Source organism: Mustela nigripes, chromosome 9 (assembly GCF_022355385.1).
Source record: "Mustela nigripes isolate SB6536 chromosome 9, MUSNIG.SB6536, whole genome shotgun sequence".
Lineage (NCBI taxonomy): Eukaryota > Metazoa > Chordata > Mammalia > Carnivora > Mustelidae > Mustela > Mustela nigripes.
The window spans coordinates 28530671-28553014 of record NC_081565.1 but is presented as its reverse complement, the minus strand read 5'-3'; positions in this window follow the sequence as shown (position 1 = coordinate 28553014).

The window sequence follows — 22344 nt, the reverse complement described above, 5'->3', positions numbered from 1 at the left end:
TATCTGAACAGTGAGAAGATTTCCTTATAATTTCTAGCAGTTTATCCATGTTTAATTTAATGGTGAGTGTATACCTGGTACTCAGTAAATGTCTTTTTGAATGAATTAGTTACTGAATGAGACACTCTTTGGTCATTGCCCAAGCATGTCAGTTCTAGAGTACTACTTTTACTTAAATATTGTTCATATATCTATTTTTTTAACCACGTAACTTCTAACATAATCCAGGAAACATTTTTATTTGGGTTATAACTCAAAGACATAACCAATGAAATTTCCTGGTATAAAATATTGAAAATACCATAACCTTATATTAATATAAAATCTCATTCAGTTTACTTGTTCCCTATTAAAAGCATCATAAACTATATATTGATTCCTTAGAAAAGAAAGGAGAATAACCTTGTACCAACTGAGGCATCCAGCTAAATGGTATATTAAACCAGTCCTTTTCATGGAGTTTCTAGATTGTAATTGGCATGCTGACTGTGTCAAAAGGAAAGGACTAGAAAAAGCATAAAAATGAATTTAAAATAACAAAAATTTACTTATGATGATCCCAAAGCCCAGTTTAAAAGAAATACTGACCAAAAAGATATTTCTCCAGAAATCACCTCAATATAATGTTGGAAGTTGAGATAACAGTAGTTTATACTTAGGACAAAACATTCTCTAGATGAGTCAAAATGTTGTTGGATGATGGCAAGTCATTTAATCAGAAATTTGGATTCTATTTCTCCATAACACATGTACTTAAACACATACACAACACACACAAAGGAGTCCACAGTTCATAAAAAGGTAATATTAGGTATAAACACCAAGTGCACTGAAATAATTCCCAGCAAGCTTAAAAACACTAAGCACTTTAAAAATTCTATTTTGAAGAGATCAAATTCCTCTGACAAAAAGATAGACTTTAGACTTCAGTTTCTCTGTTCTTCACACCAAGTACAACTTAAATCCCTGCATATTGTATATAAAACAGTAATAATAAAGCTCTGAAAGTTGTAAAGAAGAAGGAAGACCAGGCTAAGAACTGTGGAACCTATCGAACAACACAATGGTAAGTTTCCTGGATTTTCATTTTTCTACAAATATCCCATACTTAGACCTGAAGAAGCTGGCAAACCAGAAACACAAATGGACACAACCAAAAAAAATCCCAATAAAACTCTCTTTCTAACCCAAAGACCAGGAAAGGGATAACCTATCAAGACAGAAAAATCTTAGACTACAACTTATATACACAAATATGGCTCCATTGCAGCATTCTCAGCAAAGACCAGCTGGGGAGTTTAGATGTTCACCTTTGCTTGGCTGTACTGAGTCATCTACTTCCCCAGTGGGGTATTGTCAGAGAAGACCTGATCAGAAGCTAGGATTTTCATTCCCACGTATAGTAACAAACTCCTCTCCTCATATTAGTCAACACCACATGCAAAACTTGGATTTCTAGAGTTACAAATATAGTTGAAAAGTGAATTAGAGAATATTTTTCAGAAGGGAAACAATTATTAGGCAAGAACAGTGTAAGTAATAGTAATATCACTATATAAATTATGAAGCAGAAAGATTAAAACAAGTGTCTAGAATGTGCTAGACAGAGAGAACACCAAAATATAACTAGTACATATACGAGGTTTTTAAGCCTAATTTAAAAGGCATTATAACCCAGTGAAAAGAGCTATTCCATAAAATGTGTTGGGGTAGGTAGTTAAGAGCTTTCAAATAAAACTTAGAGTCTCATACCTCAACTTTTACTAGAATATACTGTAGATGAAACAGTTAAAATATCTTTACATATGGTATATCAAATATAAAAATGGAAATAGGAATATCTGAAATTCAATAAAGGAAATAATTTACCAGCTTAAAGATTAAAGAAGAAATCACACAGGAAAAGTGATCTTTGTCTATTTACAATATTTTTATGTGTTTGATGAGTTGGTTTCAGAGGAGACCTATTGGGAGAGTCAAGATTTCCACCACCACCACCAAGCAGTAACAAGGTCCCTGTAGGGTCAGCTGAAGTCATACAAGAAGCATTAACAAGGCATTCCTATCTTTCTCAGTAGGGTAATAACTGCAGAGGTCTAGAGAAGAGCCAAATCTCCCACAGTAGTAATGAGGAGCCCTCACACATACAAGTGTCAACAAAGGGAGACTAAGGAACTGGCCTTTTATCCTCCTCCCTTTCCTTGATAAAACAGTGTCAGAGAAAGACAGATTCAAAGAATCTTTGGATAAGTTCCAGATTCTTATAATATCCACCACATAAAAAATCACCTATATTATTGAAAATGAGGAAAACTACAACTGCAAAAAAAATTTTAAAGCAGCCATCATAACAATGTTTCAATAAGCAATTATCAACATACTTTTTTAAAAGATTTTATATATTTATTTGATACACACAGAGAGATACACACACAGAGAGAGCACAAGCACAAGCAGGAGAACAGCAGGCAGAAGGAAAGGGAGAGGCAGGCTCCCCACTGAGCAAGGAGCCCAACATGGGGCTTGATCCCAGGACCCTGGAATCATTACCTGAGCTCAAGGCAGATGCCTGACTGAGCCACCTAGGTGACCTAATCATCAAAATACTTGACACAAATTAGAAAAAAAAAAGAAAAAAGAAATAAAGTTTTAGCAAGGAAATAGTGTCAGTAGGAGTATAAGACATGAAGAACTAAATAGAAATTGTAAAACTAAAAAATACTGCTCCCCCTCACACACAAATTCAGTATTGGCTTAAATAGTAGAATGGAGCACAAAGAGGAACAAACCAGTGAACTAAAAGATAGAACAAGGGATTACCCAATCTGAATAAGAGCAGGAAAAAAAAGACATGAACAGAGCCTTAGGGACCTGTGAGAAGTATAATAAGAGATTTACCACTTATTTTATTGGGAGTCCAGCAAAAATAAGAGAAACAGGGTGAAGCTGAAAAAGTACTTGAAGGAATAAAGAATACAACTTCCCAAATTTGGCAAAAAACATAAATCTACAGATTTAAGAAGCTAAATAGGCTTAATTAGAATAAACACGGTAAGAGTCACTAAAAGCACATTATAGTTACAGTTGGGAAATGAAAGGCAAAGAAAGTACCTCAAAAACATCCATAGAAGAGTGATACCTAATCTGGAACCAGTTCAAATGATAGAGGATTTATCATAGGAAACTATGGAACTCAGAATAAAGTGGCGCTAAGTGTTTTAAATGCTGAAAGAAAAGAACTGTCAAACCAGAATTCTATATCTGATGAAAATTTCCTACAGGGATGAAATAAAACTAAGTGAATTTGTTATATCAGACCTACCTAAAAACATGTCTAAAAGCCATTATCTAGTCACTACAGAATCCTAGAACACAAGGAATTAAGAAAGAACAAAAGGAACAGTAAAAGGTTGGGTAAGTAGGTAAATATACACATGATTCTTTTCCTTTTGAATTTTCTAAATTATGTTTGATGGTTAAAGCAAAAATCATAATACCATCTGATACACTTCTTAATTAATGTAGAGAAAATATTTAAAACAATTATATGATAAATAGAGAAGGTAAGGGAACATAAAATGAGATAAACTTTGTACTTTGTATACTTTGTTCATTCTGGTAAAATGTTGATACCAGCAGACTGTGAGAAGTTACACATAGAGAATATAATACCAAGAGTACCAATGTAAAAAATCTATACAAAGATATGTACTTAAAACAAAAAAAAAAAAATTACATCCATTCCAAAGTAACCCAAAGAAGGCAGGAAGGAGAAAACACAAATCAAAGGCAGAAAGAACAAAGAGAAAACAGAAAATAAAACAGGAGGGCGCCTGGGTGGCTCAGTGGGTTAAGCCGCTGCCTTCGGCTCAGGTCATGATCTCAGGGTCCTGGGATCGAGTCCCGCATCGGGCTCTCTGCTCAACAGGGAGCCTGCTTCCTCCTCTCTCTCTCTGCCTACTTGTGATCTCTCTCTGTCAAATAAATAAATAAAATCTTTAAAAAAAAAACAGGAGACTAAATCTCTACTATATCAATAACTATATTAAATGTAAATGGCCTAAATACACTGATTAAAAGTCAGTTATTGGTAGAGTGAATTAAAACAAAAAAATGACCCAATTATAAAACTGCTATAGAATTATTTCCCCCTTTGAGAAAAGTTGGCAATGAAATGAAAATATTTGAACCCTGGTAGCACTTGTTTCCCAGAGATCTGTGAATCCCGAAGGAGCCTGTGGATCTGTATTGGGAATAAATACATATTGGCCTTGTGTGAAAGTCAGGTCCTCTAAAGTGCCAAGAGATTAAAGAGTTAGGCAGAATTCTCCATGACGATCATGCAGGGGGAACAGAAAGAGATCCAAGAGCAGGGATGATTTTTCCAGATGCCTATGCAAAGGATAGGTATTGTGTCAATTGTTACACTACAGACTCATAGGTATGGATGCCATTGTGCACTTTACTAACCAAAGAATTGATTCCATTTGCTTCTTAGGATACTGGGATGAATTGAGTTTTAGGTAAGGTAGGAAGAATAGTAGAAAGGGAGGGAGGGAGGAGAGGTGGTAGGCCAAACCATTAATGTGGGCCCACGTCTAGAGAGAGTATCAGTCAAAACTAATACAAACCACAGGTAATTAAATAGAACTGTTGGAACACATGTTCAAGAAACAGAATTTTAAAATTTTAAAACTAAGAATACTAAAAAAATGCTTTGGCAGCTTTAAATGAAACACTTTTTGGAGAAAAACACATTACTTTACAACTCTATATTCTGTAGATAAATAAAAGGAGACTGATCTGGATAAATATATATGAATGTGCAGACAAAATTTTAAAAATAATAAGAAAACTTGAAGTGTAAGACCAGGGAAAATAACTTGTAGATAATGGATACATCAACAATAATAAAAATAATTTCTTTAAGATTTTGTTTATTTATTTGTCAGAGAGAGTGTGTGCACAAGCAGGGGAAGTGGCAAGTAGAAGGAGGAGGCTCCCCACTGAGCAAGGAGCCTGATGTGGGACTCAATCAGGTCCTGGGATCAAGACCTGAGCTGAAGGTAGACACTTAACCAACTCGGCCACCCAGGCATCCCCTTAAAATAATTTGTAAAAGAAAAAAAAAATCATTGAGAGGAAGAAATATCTTGGTCTCAAAACTAAAAGAGTTCTCTATGGCCCAGGATAAACTTACTTGAAAACACACAAACAAATACACACACACACAATCTACATATACACACATGTACCTAAAACTTCAGGATAAAGTCCTATATGACTGGTTTCAAAACCGGAAAAATTCTAGGAAGCATGAGACTCATTCCACAGAATAAACCATCTCTAGATTTCTTATAAATATCTAGTATATTTCTGTAATTTTTATACATGAAGACAATGTGAAAATCTCTCATTTATCCCTGTTAGTTCTTAAAATATGATAAAACCAAAGAATCACCTGAAAGAAAAAGTCCCTAATAATTTACAGTACTGTCCCCAGATCTTCCTATATATATACTAAAATGCTATCATTAGATCTAACATCATGTAGCTCTAAGTATGCATACACAGCAATACATATTTCTAATTACATTTAAAATCATGTTGATTGGTTTACATATTTAGATTTCATAATGCTTCAGGAATACAAAAAATATATTTTTTTAAAAAAAGCTTTTAAAAACTTATTTATTTTAGGGGGCCTGGGTGGCCCAGTGTGTTAAAGCCTCTGCCTTTGGCTCAGGTCACGATCTCAGGGTCCTGGAATAGAGCCCCACATTGGGCTCTCTGCTCAGCTGGGAGCCTGCTTTCCTTTCTGTCTCTCTGCATGTCTCTCTGCCTACTTGTGATCTCTGTCAAGTAAATAAATAAAAATCTTTTAAAAAATTTATTTATTTTAGTAATTTCTATACCCAACATTTGGCTCAAACCCACAATCAAGAGTCACATGTTCCTCTGACTGAGCCAGCCAGGCACCCAAAATGCAGTTCTTAATCAGGGTTTTTGAAGGATAAAGGTAAAATTCTCCTAGATCTGTCTCTGTTTAATCAGAATCTTTTAAACGTTAAAATATATAAATATCTATAACATATAATTGTGACATCAGGGCAAAAATTTGGCCAGAAGTACATATACACATGTACATATGAACACACACATATATTGTATATGTATATGCATATTATTGGGGAAATACAATTAAGAACAAAATTTTATCAAGACATAAATCATTTCCACAAAAGTATTAGAGAAAATGTGTATATTGTTGAAAAAGCATTAGACAGAAATGAAATAATGTGCATCACAAGAAATCCACTCTCACTCTTACATAGCCAGACGGATACAACCCATTACACCCTCAATAGACACAATGACTAGTCTTCAAGCAAGAGGTTGAAAGCACCTTTTGTCACACAGAGTTCACTCTAATTTATCTGTTAATTGGGCTGACCATCTCTTAGAGAATTGACTTTATCCAGGAGGAAAAAAAAATTCTCATGTCTTGCTGGCAAGAGATAGTCTTAAAACTTGAAGCATGATGTCTATTGAAGTTAGGCTCAGCCCCTGCTGCAGAAACCGTGAGACAGGTGTGCCATCTCCTTTGATGCTTACATTTGAAAAAAAAATGTAAAGATGTTTATGATCAAAGCAATGGTTCTTTGGCCTTGAAAAAGATATCTCTGGGTCATAAAGCTGACAAAATGCCTATCTGGTTTTTCAAAAGGATTTACATTGGTGGCAGCTTCTTTTTCTTCCTTCTTCCTTCTCCTTCTCCTTCATTGTCTTTGTCTTTTTCTTCATCTTCTTCGTTGTCTTCTTCTTCATCGTCTTCTCCATCTTCTTCTCCTTCATCTTCGTCTTCTTCTTCTTCGTCATCTTCTTCTTCTCCTTCTTCGTCTTCATTGTCTTCTTCTTCTTCTTCTTCATCGTCTTCTCCTCCTCCTCCTCTTCCTTCTTTTTCGTCTTCATCATCTTCTTCTTCGTTGTCATTGTCTTCTTCTTCTTCATCTTCTTCTTCATCGTCGTCTTCGTTTTCTTCTTCGTCTTCTTCACCATCTTCGTCTTCTTCTTCATCTTCGTCTTTTTCTTCTTCCTCTTCTTCTTCTTCTTCGTCGTCGTCTTATTATTATTCGTCGCCGTTGTCATCATCGACTTCTTCATCATCTTCGTCTTCTTCTTCGTCGTCTTCCTTGTCATCTTCCTCATCATCTTCCTCGTAGTTTTTCTCTTCTTCCTCTTCTTCTTCTTCGTCAGATTTTATTTGACAGAGAGAGACACAGCAAGAGAGGGAACACAAGCAGGGGAAGTGGGAGAGAGAGAAGCAGGCTTCCCACTGATCAGGGAGCCCAATGTGGGACTCCATCCCAGGACCCTGGGATCATGACCTGAGCCAAAGGCAGAAGCTTAACATCCGACCCATACAGGAGCCCTTACATTGATTTCAAAGAAGGAAAAGTACTTAATTATAAGTTTTCTAAAGTAGATGCTCCAAAAAAATGGATGGGAAAGAAATCTCTTAATTCAATAGGGAAATTTAAGTCTTTTATTTTAAATTTATATTTGTCCTTACAATATTCAAATGTATATCCATATGTATGTATTTGTAGATACACATGCACACGTGTGTCTGTGTGTATTCTTTAATTTAGTCATCCCCTAATCTTCCTCCACCCTGTATTTTCTAGACTTGTTAAGCACTGCTATATCCCATATTCTATGTTCTACTGTCAACATCAATATATAATGTTTTTTCCTTTGCTTCAAATGAAATTTGCTGCCTTTAGTGATTCAGCTTATTCAATTACATATTAATAAAGTTGACAAATTTCACACATGCAATCATATATAAATATTTAGGAATATTATTTTTTTCGTGAAGATTTATTTTAGAGAGCATGAATGGGGGGAGGAGCAGAAGAAGAGAATCTTCAAGCAGACCCTGCTGAGCCTGGAGCCCTGTACATGGCTTGATTTCAGGACTCATGAGATCATGACCTGAGTCAAAACCAAGAGTCCAATGCTTAACCTACTGAGCCACACAGGTGCCCCATACATATTTAGAAATTTTAAATACATATTAATTAATTTAAAATAAAACCTTCTATTGTCATTATCTGAAGTTTACCTATGATCTTAAGGATTTCATGGACTCCTGTCTATCCTAAAAATCTCACTGGGGATATATGCACATTTGACAGTACCTATGTGTAATCATGTGTTATCAATGAGGTGCAAATCACTTCCTACAACTAATTTCTTAGGCTTCTCAAAATGTAATTCTCCATCCCAGAGTAAATGCAGAAGCCTGAGGTAGGAAAAAAATGAAACTAGAATCAATTATCCAATTATTTTTACCTTTAGGAATCCTACATTTCCTCTGCTAGATGTTTTATTTCTTACTGCTTCAGTCAGTTTTTTGCAGATTTTGTGGTTAGAGACTATATTTTCCTCTACCAAATATTAAATTGATTTGAAATTCAATAGAATAATACATCTCATATGTTAATAACAAATATATCTTAAGGTCATTTTGTAATTCAGATCTGATATGTGATTAGATATCCTAGATTATACACTCCCCAATCAAGCATGGTTGAAATAGAAATTTTGTTTTTAAGTTTATTTCCCCATTATTACTTGGAGCAGAACAAGCATTCTATAAATATGCTGAGAGAATGATGCTAATGCCTCAAATCTAAAATGTCATAAGCACATTTTTTAGCCCTATAACATAAAATTGCTAGAATACTTACAGCCTAGCAGCTATAATATTTATATCAAGAGGCAGAAGATCAAAAATGGACATCATTCTGTAAACTTATAAATTTGAAATAACAATCATGCTTTCAAATGTTTAAAAATTCTATAGTATTTTTAAAGCATATACTTTTAAAAAGACCAACCATGAAATTGCCTGAATGTCTAAATTTCTAAACATACCAAAAACAATTTAAGACCAAGGGCAAGGATGTTTTAGTTAAGATTATTACTAGTTCCTCATTCCTTTGTAACCTTGATAAGTAATCCGGTACTCTGATGCCTCTCATTTGGCTATTTACCAGGATGCTTTTGGAGAGCTGATTCTTCAAAGTCAATTACTTCCTGTCCTGAGTACTGACTCCCTAATACCATTAACTCTTCCTAATTCTTTCAAGGAGTAGAGACAGACTATTGAGCTAATTGAACCATATTTCTAATGGTTGCTAATGATTTAATGTGTCATCCTCCCAGATAATATATTTGCATTTTAACAGGAAAATAAAATGTCTAAGTGGAAGGAATGACTACTGTGACAATTTCCAGATATATTATGAATATTAATGGGCTTTAAGTTAAGTTCACTGGAAAAATGATACTGTTTGTTGAACAGGAAAATGTAACTAACAACTGCTTCAAAAATATGTTTGGAGAAGTCAATTCCTTTGTACAGTAATTTTATTTATTTATTTTTTCCTTCTTTTAATTTTATTTTGTTCAAGTTTTTATTTAATTTCTAGTTAGTTAACATCTTTTTTCATCTTTATTATTTTTTATTTTTTTAAAAACATATGATGTATTTTTATCCCCAGGGGTACAGGTCTGTGAATCACCAGGTTTACACACTTCACAGCACTCACCATAGCACATACCCTCGCCAGTGTCCATAACCCTACCCACCTTCTCCCAAAAGCCCTCCCCCAAGCAACCCTCAGTTTGTTTTGTGAGATTAAGAGTCACTTATGGTTTGTCTCCCTCCCAATCCCATCTTGTTTCAATTATTCTTCTCCTACCCCCCAACCCTTCATGTTGCATCTCCACTTCCTCATATCAGGGAGATCATATGATAGTTGTCTTTCTCTGCTTGACTTATTTCGCTAAGCATGATACCCTCTACTTCCATCCACGTCGTCGCAAATGGCAAGATTTCATTTCTTTTGATGGCTGCATAGTATTCCATTGTGTATACACATCTTCTTGAATGGATCTTCTTGATCCATTCATCTGTTGATGGACATCTAGGTTCTTTCCATAGTTTCGCTATTGTGGATATTGCTGCTATAAACATTTGGGTGAATGTGCCCCTTTGGATCACTACATTTGTATCTTTAGGGTAAATACCCAGTAGTGCAAATGCTGGGTCATAGGGCAGTTCTATTTTCAACATTTTGATGAACCTCCATGCTGTTTTCCAGAGTGGTTGCACCAGCTTGCATTCCCACCAACAGTGTAGGAGGGTTCCCCAGCATCTCTCATTTCCTGACTTGTTAATTTTAGCCATTCTGACTGGTGTGAAGTGGTATCTCACTTTAGTTTTGATTTGTATTTCCCTGATGCTGAGTGATGTGGAGCACTTTTTCATGTGACTGTTGGCCATCTGTATGTCTTCTTTGCAGAAATGTCTGTTCATGTCCTCTGCCCATTTCTTGATTGGATTATTTGTTCTTTGGGTGTTGAGTTTGCTAAGATCTTTATAGATTTTGAACACTAGCCCTTTATCTGATATGTCGTTTGCAAATATCTTCTCCCATTCTGTCAGTTGTCTTTTGGTTTTGTTAACTGTTTCCTTGGCTGTGCAAAAGCTTTTGATCTTGATGAAATCTCAATAGTTCATTTTTGCCCTTGCTTACTGTGCCTTTGGCAATGTTCCTAGGAAGACATTGCTGCAGCTGAGGTCGAAGAGGTTGCTGCCTGTGTTCTCCTCAAGGATTCTGATGGATTCCTTTCTCCATTGAGTTCCTTCATCCATTTTGAGTCTATTTTTGTGTGTGGTGTAAGTAAATGAATCAATTTCATTTTTCTGCATGTGGCTATCCAATTTTCCCAACACCATTTGTTGAAGAGGCTGTCTTGTTTCTATTAGTCATTCTTTCCTGCTTTGTCGAAGATTAGTTGACCATAAAGTTGAGGGTCTATTTCTGGGCTCTCTATTCTGTTCCATTGATCTATGTGTCTGTTTTTGTGCCAGTACCATGCTGTCTTGATGAAGACAGCTTTGTAATAGAGCTTGAAGTCCGGAATGGTGATGCCATCAACTTTGGCTTTCCTTTTCAATATTCCTTTGGCTATTCAAAGTCTTTTCTGGCTCCATATAAATTTTAGGATTATTTGTTACATTTCTCTGAAAAAAAAATGGGTGGAACTTTGATAGGGATTGCATTAAATGTGTAGATTGCTTTAGGTAGCATAGACATTTTCACAATATTTGTTCTTCCAATCCAGGAGCTGGAACATTTTTCCATTTCTTTGTGTCTTCCTCAATTTCTTTCATGAGTACTTTATAGTTTTCTGAGTATAGATTCTTAGCCTCTTTGGTTAGGTTTATTCCTAGGTATCTTACAGTTTTGGGTGCAATTGTAAATGGGATTGACTCCTTAATTTCTCTTTCTTCTGTCTTGTTGTTGGTGTATGGAAATGCAACTGATTTCTGTGCTTTGATTTTATATCCTGACACTTTACTAAATTCTTGTACAAGTTCTAGCAGTTTTTGAGTGGAGTCTTTTGGGTTTTCAACATATAGTATCATATCATCTGTGAAGAGTGATAGTTCGGCTTCTTCTTTGCTGATTTGGATGCCTTTAATTTCTTTTTGTTGTCGGATTACTGAGGCTAGGACTTCTAGTATTGTTGAATAGCAGTGGTGATAATGGACATCCCCCGTGTTCCTGACCTTAGCGAAAAAGCTCTCAGTTTTCCTCCATTGAGAATGATATTTGCGGTTGCTTTTTCATAGATGGCTTTGATAATATTGGGGAATGTGCCCTCTATCCCTACACTTTGAAGAGTTTTGATCAGGAAGGGATGCTGTACTTTGTCAAATGCTTTTTCAGCATCTATTGAGAGTATCATATGGTTCTTGTTCTTTCTTTCATTAATGTGTTGCATCACATTGATTGATTTGCGGATGTTGAACCAACCTTGCAGCCCTGGAATAAATCCCACTTGGGCGTGGTGAATAATCCTTTTAATGTACTGTTGAATCCTATTGGCTTGTATTTTGGTGAGCATTTTCGCATCTGTGTTCATTAAGGATATTGGTCTATAGTTCTCTTTTTTGATGGGATCCTTGTCTGGTTTTGGGATGAAGGTGATGCTGGCCTCATAAAATGAGTTTGGAAGTTTTCCTTCCATTTCTATTTTTTGGAACAGTTTAAGGAGAACAGGAATTAGTTCTTCTTTAAATGTTTGGTAATGCCCCTGGGAAGCCCTCTGGCCCTGGGCTTTTGTTTGTTTGGAGATTTTTGATGACTGTTTCAATCTCATTACTGGTTATGGGTCTGTTCAGGTTTTCTATTTCTTCCTGGTTCAGTTGTGGTAGTTTATACATCTGTAGGAATGCATCCATTTCTTCCAGATTGTCAAAGTTGCATAGAGTTGCCCTTTGTACAGTAATTTTAATAAAAATTTTAGTCCAAACAACTAGGCAAAAATTATCCATTTAATCTGGGTGAAATAACATACAGTCAGTTAAAATTTGGGAGAATAAAACTTTAAACAAGTACTCATTGAGATAAAATTATGAGTTATTTATATAGTTATATTCTCAGCTCTTACTGTGAGTTTTATCAGCTCCCTAGACTTTTTATAGACTTATTGGGAGTATGACTAACTTATAATAAATTTCACATCTTTAAAGGTTTTTATAAGGTTTGATGTATCTATATACCTGTGAAACCATTACCACAAAGAACATATTCATAACCTTCTGAAATTTCCATGCAACTGAAGATGAGAAGCTGAAGGGACCCCATTTTAGAAAGGCTTCCTTTCTGTTTTTCTGTGAGGCCCTATTTACTCATGTTCTATATTTTACCGCTGAATCAGTCAAAGAAGTTATGTTTCCACTTCTTGGGAAAGCAAGAAAGTAAATCATTCTTTGAGTTTTATCCAAGGCCTCCAATACCTGATAACATCTAAGAAGAGGCAGATTAGCTTCAAACAGACTTCAGCTGATACTGGTATCAACAGCACTTACCCTCATGATTTCTAAAATAATATCCATTACTCACCTTTTACTCAGCTTTGATCAGACCCTACCATAGTTTCCTAAATGAACATGTACCCTAGACACGTTTTCAAATATAAACCCCTAACCCCAAGCAAGGACAAGATTCCTTCTCCCTTCCTGTTTGAGCCTCCAGACACTCTCTCTATAATTCTCTACCTGTCACTTACACTACTCAATAAATTCTTGTTTTCACTTTCTCTAGCTCCATTTGACTTCTTTCCTGCACGAAGCCAAAGACTCTCTTGGCTGGTTCTGTGGGATACCCCTCCAGGTCCTCGAACTCAGTCTGCCTGTATCACAATCTTCTGTAATCCATTCCTCTTCCTTCCTATTACCCCACTGACTTCTGGCATCTACTGATCTGCTCTGTCACTAGAGATTAGTTTATATTTTACAAAATTCCCTCAAATACAATCATACAGTATGTAAAATGTTTTTTCTGAACTCTCTCATTCAGCATAATTATTTTCATCTTCTTTCATATTGCTGCATGTATCAATAGTTGATTCCTTTGTTTGGCTGATTTGTACTGCATTGTACAGGAAGACCACATTTTATATATCCATTCCTTTGTTGATAGACATTTGTGTTGTTTAGTTTTTGTCTATTTCACATAAAGTAGCTAAAATGTGTATAAAGTTTTTGGTAGCAACATATACCTTCATCTATATTGGTGAATATCTAGTAATAAAATATTTGTATCATATGGAAGGGTATATAAAACCTTAAAAAATAAACAGTTTGAGGGGTGCCTGGGTAGCTCAGTCGGTTAAGTATCTTCCTTTGACTCATGTCATGATCCTGGGGTCCCTGGATAGAGCCCCACATTGGGCTCCCAGCTCAGGGGGAAACCTGCTTCTCCCTCTTCCTCTGCTTCTCCCTCTGCTTGTGCTCTCTCAGTGTCTCTATCAAATAAATAAAAATAAAAAGTTTTAGAAACACAAAAGAATTTCAAAGGTGATACAGAGAGTTCTCATATACCTCACACTCTGATTCCCCTATTATTAACATCTTACATTAGTGTGGTACATCTACCAAATTAAAGAACCCATACTGCTATTAGAAACTAAAATCCAAGCTTTATTCATATTTCTTTAGTTTCTACCTAATGTTCTTTTTCTGTTCCAGATTTCTAGCCAGGATTCCACATTTAGTTTTCTTATCTCCTTAAATTGTATTTATTTAAAGTGGACACACTTGATATTTTGGTATCTTTATAAGCTGATAAATACTGAGCATAATCAAACTAGTTAACATATACATTACCTCACATAGTTACTGTTTCTCTTTATTGTTTTATAGTAATAAAACTTAAGATCTATCATTTTAGCAAATTTCAAGTATACCATACAATATCGTTAAGTTTGCTTTTGATGGCCTTGAGAGTATGGAAGAGTACCAGTCAGGTATTTTGTAGCATGTTTCTCAATTGGGGGTTTTCTGATATTATCTCATGATTAGACTGATTTTCAGATTTTGGGGGAAAAAATAAGAGAATTAAACTACCATTTAAATAATGTATCAGAAGGACATTCTGTCACCATGATTTTTTACCCTTTATGTTAACTCTAATCATCTGACTGAGGTAATGTCTGTCTGTGAAATTACACTTCCCTTCCCTTTCCATACTGTACTTTTTAGAACAAAGTCAATATAGTACAGCCCACATACCTTTGAGGAAGAGGTATCAACACAAACTATTTAGGATTCTTTGCATGGAGATTTGTCTGTTCTCCTCTTTTTATTTTGAGTAAGCAGCCAATCATGTATTCATATTAACATGAACGCAAAGATATGTATTTTCTATTTTGAAAGTCATGCATATTTTGAATACAAATCATTTGTCAGGTATATGATTTGTAAATATTTTCTCCTAGTCTGATGCTTGTCTTGCATTCTTTCAAAGAGCAGAAGTTTTTAATCTTGATGAAATTCTGTTAATCATTGTTTTTCTCTTTTATGGGTCATGCATTTGGTATCATGCCTAAGAAATCTTTGCCTATTCAAGGCCTCAAAGATTTATTTCTATGATTTCTTTTACAATGATTTTTTTTTAAATATTTACATCTATGAACCATTTTGAGTCAATCTTAGTATATACTCCATGGTGTGATCAAAGTTCAGTTTATCTTAGAGTAGGCATTAGAGTATAATGTACCATACAGGCAATCCCCTAAGAGATTGCAAAGACAGAAAGAAATCTTACCCCTGTATATAGTCAAGCAGATACAACTTATTACATACATGTTCAAAAATTATATGTTAACTAGTCCTCAGGTAAGGGACTTGACAGCTGATTGTCAGATAGACTTTTTCCTAATTTCAACTGGCAATTGGGATGGCCACTGATGTTTGCTAGCTAGCCCTCTAAAGGAAAAATAAACTTTTTATATCTTTATGACAAGAAGTAGTTTTGCAACTTCTGGTGAAGTACCTGCCTAAGTTAGATACCTAACCTTCCACAGAAACAGAGAGAGGGGGGCACTATCTTTGTTGATGATTACATTTCTAAAAGTTGGTTCTCTGGTCCTAGAGAAAGGCATTCCTAGGCTGTTAAAATGCTACCGACCTTCCAGCAGGAAGAGAAAAAGGCGAGGGTGTCTGCCCAGGATAGGAGCTCAGTGTGATTTAGTAGTGAAACCTGGAGTCTCAGACAAAAGGCTTCTTTAGCCTTTAAAAAGATTTACACACATTTGAAAAAACAAAAAACTTACAAGCGTTCTAAAACTAAATGTTGGAAAGGGTCAGGAAATCTCTTGTCTTATTTTCAACGGGGAGAATTAAACTTCTCTTATTTTTTATTTGTATTTGCCCCTACAACCTTTACTGATATTCTGTCCCCCTGGTCTACAATTTTTCAAGAGAAGTGTTGAAATCTACTATAATTGTGGATTTGTCTATTCCTTAAAATATTTTGTTACATATATATACTGAAACTCTCTGATGAGTTGCAGAAATGCTTAGGAGTTTTATGTCCTCTTCATGAATTGACCCTTTTCTCCAGTAAGAAATGAACTTGATAATGATCTTCCTCTTAAATCTACTTTAATGCATTGTTAATATACCATCCTAGCTTACATTTGATTAATATGATCAGAGGTATAGTGAAAAAAAATCTACTTCCTTTAAACTATTTGTTTCTTTTAATTTAATTACACTAAAATACTCTTAGAAGCACTATCATTTATGTGGAGCTTGCACTTTTACCTAATCTGATATAATCTCTTTTTAGTTGTGATGTTTGATTCATTAACCTTTTTAATGTGATTACTGACATCACTGGTTTTAAGTTCACCAAACCGCTATTTTTTTCTATTTATCCTGTCTGATTTTGCTCCCTTCCTCCTTCTTGTTTACGTCTTCTAAAATATTAATTGCATTTTTAAAATTAAACTTCTTCTCTTTTGTTGTCTATTAGTTAATTTTCTTATTTTTTGTTTTAAGTGGGTTTATGGTAAACATCTTTAACTTACATTAGCACATTTCCTATCATATTATACCACTTTATGTGTCATATACAAAATTTAATATACTTCTACACCTAAACTCCTGGCCCCTTCTTGGTCTTTGAGCTGTTATTTTCATTTATTTTATTTCTAAATAATATAAAAGAAAAACTCCATTTATATTGTTATTGATTTTGCTTTAAATAGCTAATTATCAGGACACCTGGGTGGCTCAGTCAGTTAAGCGCCTGCCTTTGGCTCAGGCCCTGATCTCAGAGTCATGGGATCAAGCTCTGCATTAGGCTCTCTGCTTAATGGAGAATCTGCTTCTCCTTCTCCTTCAGCCCCTCCCCACCTACATTCATGCTCTCTCTTCTCCCAATTAAATAAATCAAATCTTTAAAAAATACAAAAAGCAAATTATCTTTAAAAGATTTTTAAAATTAGAAAAATAGATTTTAAATACATTTTCACAGATATTTATCATTTTTCTTGTTCCTTCATTCCTTCATATAGATCCAGATGCCCCTACATTATATGCCTAGAAGACTTCTTTCCATTTATCTGAAAGGGGCTGTTGATGATAAAATCTTTCAGCCTTTTTGTGCCTAAGGTAGTATTCTCACTAATATTTAAAAGATCTTTTGAATACAAATTTAAGTAGTCTTTTTGTTTATTTGTGGTTGGAGTATTTTGACCTTTGTACATCTGTAGCTTTACAGTTTTAATCAAACTGGGAAAAGTTTTTCATCAGATATTTTCAAATTTTTTCTGTCCTCTTCCCTTTTCTTTAGAACTCCAGTAACACTTATGTTAGACAATCTGATATTGTCTCAAAACTCATTGAAACTCAGTTCACTTTTTTGTTGGTGGACCTTTTCCCCCTCAATGCACTTTCTTTTGGATAGTTTCCATTGCAATGCCTTCAAATTAACTTTTCCTTCTGCAATGTCTCATCTGCTGTTAATTCTGTCTAGCATATTTTTTATCTCAAATATTTTTCTTTTTATCTCTAGGAGTTATTTGAGCATTTTTATTTCTCCCATGTCCTTTACTTGATATATAATCTTCTCTCAACCTTTGTGAACTTAGAAAAAATATTTTTATAATATTATGGTGTCTTGTGTACTAGTTCTATTATGAATGTACTTGAAAGATTATTAATACAGATTTTTCCCCATTATGGGTCCACCTTTCCTGCATCTTTGCATTCCTGATATTTTTCTTATTTGGATGTCTGATATTAAGAATTTTTTCTTCTTGGGAGCTGGATATATTATATTTTTATAAATATTCTTTAATTTTAGTTTGGAATTAAGTTAAATTGCTTGGAAATCCTTTTCTGGTTTTATTGTTAAGATTTCTTAGCTAAGACCAATGGTCTTTGGATAATTTTAGGTAAAATCCTCCAATTATTCTACCCAATGTCCCATGAATAATATTTTCCACCCTTGTTAGTGAGAAATGAAATTTTCCCAGCTGTGTTTGAACTTTGAGAGAAGTTTGAACTTTGCTTTCCCCATTCCTTTTGCCTATTTCTTTTCCCAGCCTCAGACAGTTTTCTAACTTACATCCATTAATTATACTGAGCTGAAAAACTCAGACAGGGCCCTTGCATGTCTCCAGAGTTCTCTCTGAGGTTTCTCCTCTCAGCTATTCTGCTTTGTGATCTCTAACAGCCATGGCTTCTCTGCATTCCCAAATGTTACCTTAACTCAAGAAGTCCTGGGTTTTACAGTGAGATACCACCTCATACCAGTCAGAATGACTAAAATTAACCAGTCCAGAAGCAACAGGTGTTGGCGAGGATAAGGAGAAAGGAGAACCCTCCTACATTTTGGTGGGAATGCAAGTTGGTGCAGCCACTCTGGAAAATAGTTTGGAGGTTCCTCAAAAAGTTGAAAATAGAGCTACCATATAACCCAGCAATCACACTAGTGGGTATTTACCCTAAGGATACAAATGTAGTGATCCAAAGGGTCACTTGTACCCCAGTGTTTATAGCAGCAATGTGCACAATAGCCAAACTATGAAAAGACCCTAGATGTCTATCAACAGACAAATGGATAAAGAAGGTGTGGTGTGCCTATATACAATGGAATACTTTGCAGTCAACAAAAAAGGCAAAATCTTGCCATTTGCAATGATGTGGATGGAACTAGAGGGTATTATGCTAAGTGAAATAAGTCAATCAGGGAAAGACAATTATCACATAATCTCTCTGATATAAGGAATTTGAGAGGCAGGGTGGAGGGTCATGGGAGAAAGGGATAGAAAAATGAAACAAGATGAGACCAGGAGGGAGACAAACCATAAGAGACTCTTAATCTCAGGAAACAAACTGAGTGTTGCTGCGGGGGATGGGAGTGGGAGGGATAGGGTGAGAGGGATAGGGATAGGGTGGAAGGATAGTGGGTAATGGACATTGGGGAGGGTATGTGCTGTGATTTGTTTAAGACTGATGATTTGCAGACCTGTACCCCTGAAACAAATAATACATTATATGTTAAAAAACAAAAAAACAAAAAACGAAAAGTCTGGAGTTTTGCCAGGTCTTCCTATCTCTATAATGTAGCTTAGGAATCCCCTCCAATCAGGAAGGCTGTACAACCCTAGAAATGGAAAAAAAAAAAAATGTTTTTTTGGTAAAGGTACAACTGATTTATTTCTACCCCAATCACCCTGGAAGAAGCCAAATGTGTATCTTGTAAGAAATTTACATCAGCATTTGTGACTGTCCATGTATAGATCTGTTCCTTGGATTCTCCTTTGAATTATTTTTTAATAATTATTATTTCCTTTATTAATTAATAGGTCAATTCAAATAATTAGCACTTGTTTATTTTATATTTGAGAACTAATGATTATACCTATTTTATTTTTTTTAAAGATTTTATTTATTTATTTGACAGTCAGAAATCACAAGTAGGCAGAGAGGCAGGCAGAGAGAGGGGGGGAAGCAGGCTCCTTACTGAGCAGGAAGCCGGATATGGGGCTCGATCCCAGGACCCTGAGATCATGACCTGAGCTGAAGGCAGAGGCTACTCAGGAGCCCCAATTATACCTATTTTAAAAATTATCTTTTAAAAAAGGAGGTATACAAACTCAATACCCAAAGAACAAATAATCCAATCGAGAAATGGGCAGAGGACATGAACAGACATTTCTGCAAAGAAGACATCCAGATGGCCAACAGTCACATGAAAAATTGCTCCACATCACTCCGCATCAGGGAAATACAAATCAAAACCACAATGAGATATCACCTCACACCAGCAGAATGGCTAAAATTAACAAGTCAGGAAATGACAGATGCTGGCGAGGATGTGGAGAAAGGGGAACCCTCCTACACTGTTGGTGGGAATGCAAGCTGGTGCAACCACTCTGGAAAACTGCATGGAGGTTCCTCAAATACTGGGTATTTACCCTAAAGATAAAAACGTAGTGATCCAAAGGGGCATGTGCACCCGAATGTTTATAGCAGCAATGTCCACAATAGCGAAACTATGGAAAGAAACTAGATGTCCATCAACAGATGAATGGATAAAGAGGTGGTATATATACACAATGGAATACTATGCAGCCATCAAAAGAAATGAAATCTTGCCATTTGCGATGACGTGGATGGAATGGAGGGTATCATGCTTAGCGAAATAAGTCAAGCGGAGAAAGACAACTATCATGTGATCTCCCTGATATGAGGAAGTAGAGATGTAACATGGGGGGTTAAGGGGGTAGGAGAAGAATAAATGAAACAAGATGGGATTGGGAGGGAGACAAACCATAAGTCACTCTTAATCTCACAAAACAAACTGAGGGTTGCTGCAGGGAGGGGTTTTGGGAGAAGGGGGTGGGGTTATGGGCATTGGGGAGGGTATGTGCTATGGTGAGTGCTGTGAAGTGTGTAAACCTGGCGATTCATACACCTGTACCCCTGGGGATAAAAATAAATTATATGTTTAAAAAAATAAAAAAAATTTTAAAAAGGAGGTACAGTATTTCATTAGGTAGAATTTTCTTAATGTCCAATTGATGGATATTTGGATATTTTTTTATTTTTTGCTATTATAAGTTTATCAATTCATTCCATGCATATGGCTTATTTACTCTTCTATTTAAAAACTCTTACTTAGGAAAAATCCAAGTATACATAAATAAGTCAAAAGAGACTACCAATTTTAAAGACCAGGATACAAATTACTTAATTGGGACTTTAGTTCTGACAAGTCACCTATAGGTGTTTGTGGCCATCTTTAATTAGATTATTAGTTGCTGCAATTTTGACTATAAGGATACTGTATTTCAGCATTCAGTAACCCTGTTATTGGGCTTCTGAGATAAAACTTTAAGATGCATAGAGGATTTTAATTATATTTTTTGTTAATAACAGCTGATAATAACTAGAAAAATGAAGTTCAAGATTATAATTTCATGTTTAAAGTTGGTGCTTCTGTAGACCCTATGAGCACTAATTTATAGTCTCCTGCTGTAGGCACTTTCTTTCTTTATGGCCTCTTTAAGATGATGTAAAGTCACCAAGGGCATGTATGACATAAAGATTCATTTCTGAGGTTAAAAATAAATAGTAAGTACTGCCAAGTGAGTTCCTGTGCATATATGTATGAGTGTGTGTATTTTTCATTTAGTAATGCATCTTTAAATAAGAAATAACTTTAACTTTTATTCCTAATAGTAGGTCAGAAAGTTCATAAGAAAAAAACTATCTTCAGTGTCTTTCATTTCATAATCATCACCTATTGATGTGAAATAATATCAGTCAGAAGTCAATTCCCTCACACATATTTTAAATGTACTTTACTATTATTTCTACCAATGTGTCTAGGTCTAATTGAAACCTCATGACAGTATTGTTATTTTTCATTAGGTTGAAGTCCAAATCAAGTCAAACAGAACTGATAACCAGGGCTCTTAATATAAACTTTAAAAATTAGAACTGGGACTTTGCCAAAATTTACAAATTGGAAGCATAACATTGGATTGTACTCTAATGCTTGAGAACAGATTTATTTACTTACAAACCTGAGAAAGGACAGTTAAATTACATATCAATTTTTTCTTTTTTTAAAGAGTTATTTATTTATTGAAAGAGAGAGAGAGTGAGCTTCTGCGTGTTGGGGGAGGGCCAGAGGAAAAGAATCTCCAGCCTACTCCCCATGGAGCATGGAGCCTAATGTGGGCTAGATCTCAAGACACATGAGATCATGACCTGAACTGAACCCAAGAGTTGGACACCTAACCAACTAAGCCACCCAGGCACGCCTTCCATTTGTTTATTCTTATGTTTACATACTCTTATTGAAACAATTTTTGGGTATCTATTTATCAATACCAAATATTGGTATGTGGAAATAAAAATAAAAGTACTATGCTGTCCCTGCATTCAAGACATTTTATTTTATTTTATTTTATTTTATTTAAGACATTTTAGAAATGCTATGTCTGAAAAAAGGTCCCACAGAATCAGAAAATTGGGTCGGGGGAGCAGTAAGATCGAACACTCTGAAGGCATCAGAGGAAGAGTTCTAAGTAAGCACGCATTTTAGTTAGTCTGAAAAATGGGTAGATTAACATTTCTGAAGTTAGGGAATGAATTCCAGGAAGAAGAAACATGCAGAAGTGGAAATTTTTACCCTATGGTTAGAGAACTGCAGGCACAATCCATATGAGCAAGAAGCTGAGCATAAATTATATAATTCCCTGTAATTCCTGCAATGCACTATTATTATCTACATTTTACAGAGGAAAAATTTTAAAGGAAGTCAATTAACTTGACTAAGGCTTAACAACTAATTTTTTTTTAAGATTTTATTTATTTATTTTACAGAGATCACAAGTAGTCAGAGAGGCGGGGGGGGGGGGGGAGGGGGAAGCAGGCTCCCTGCTGAGCAG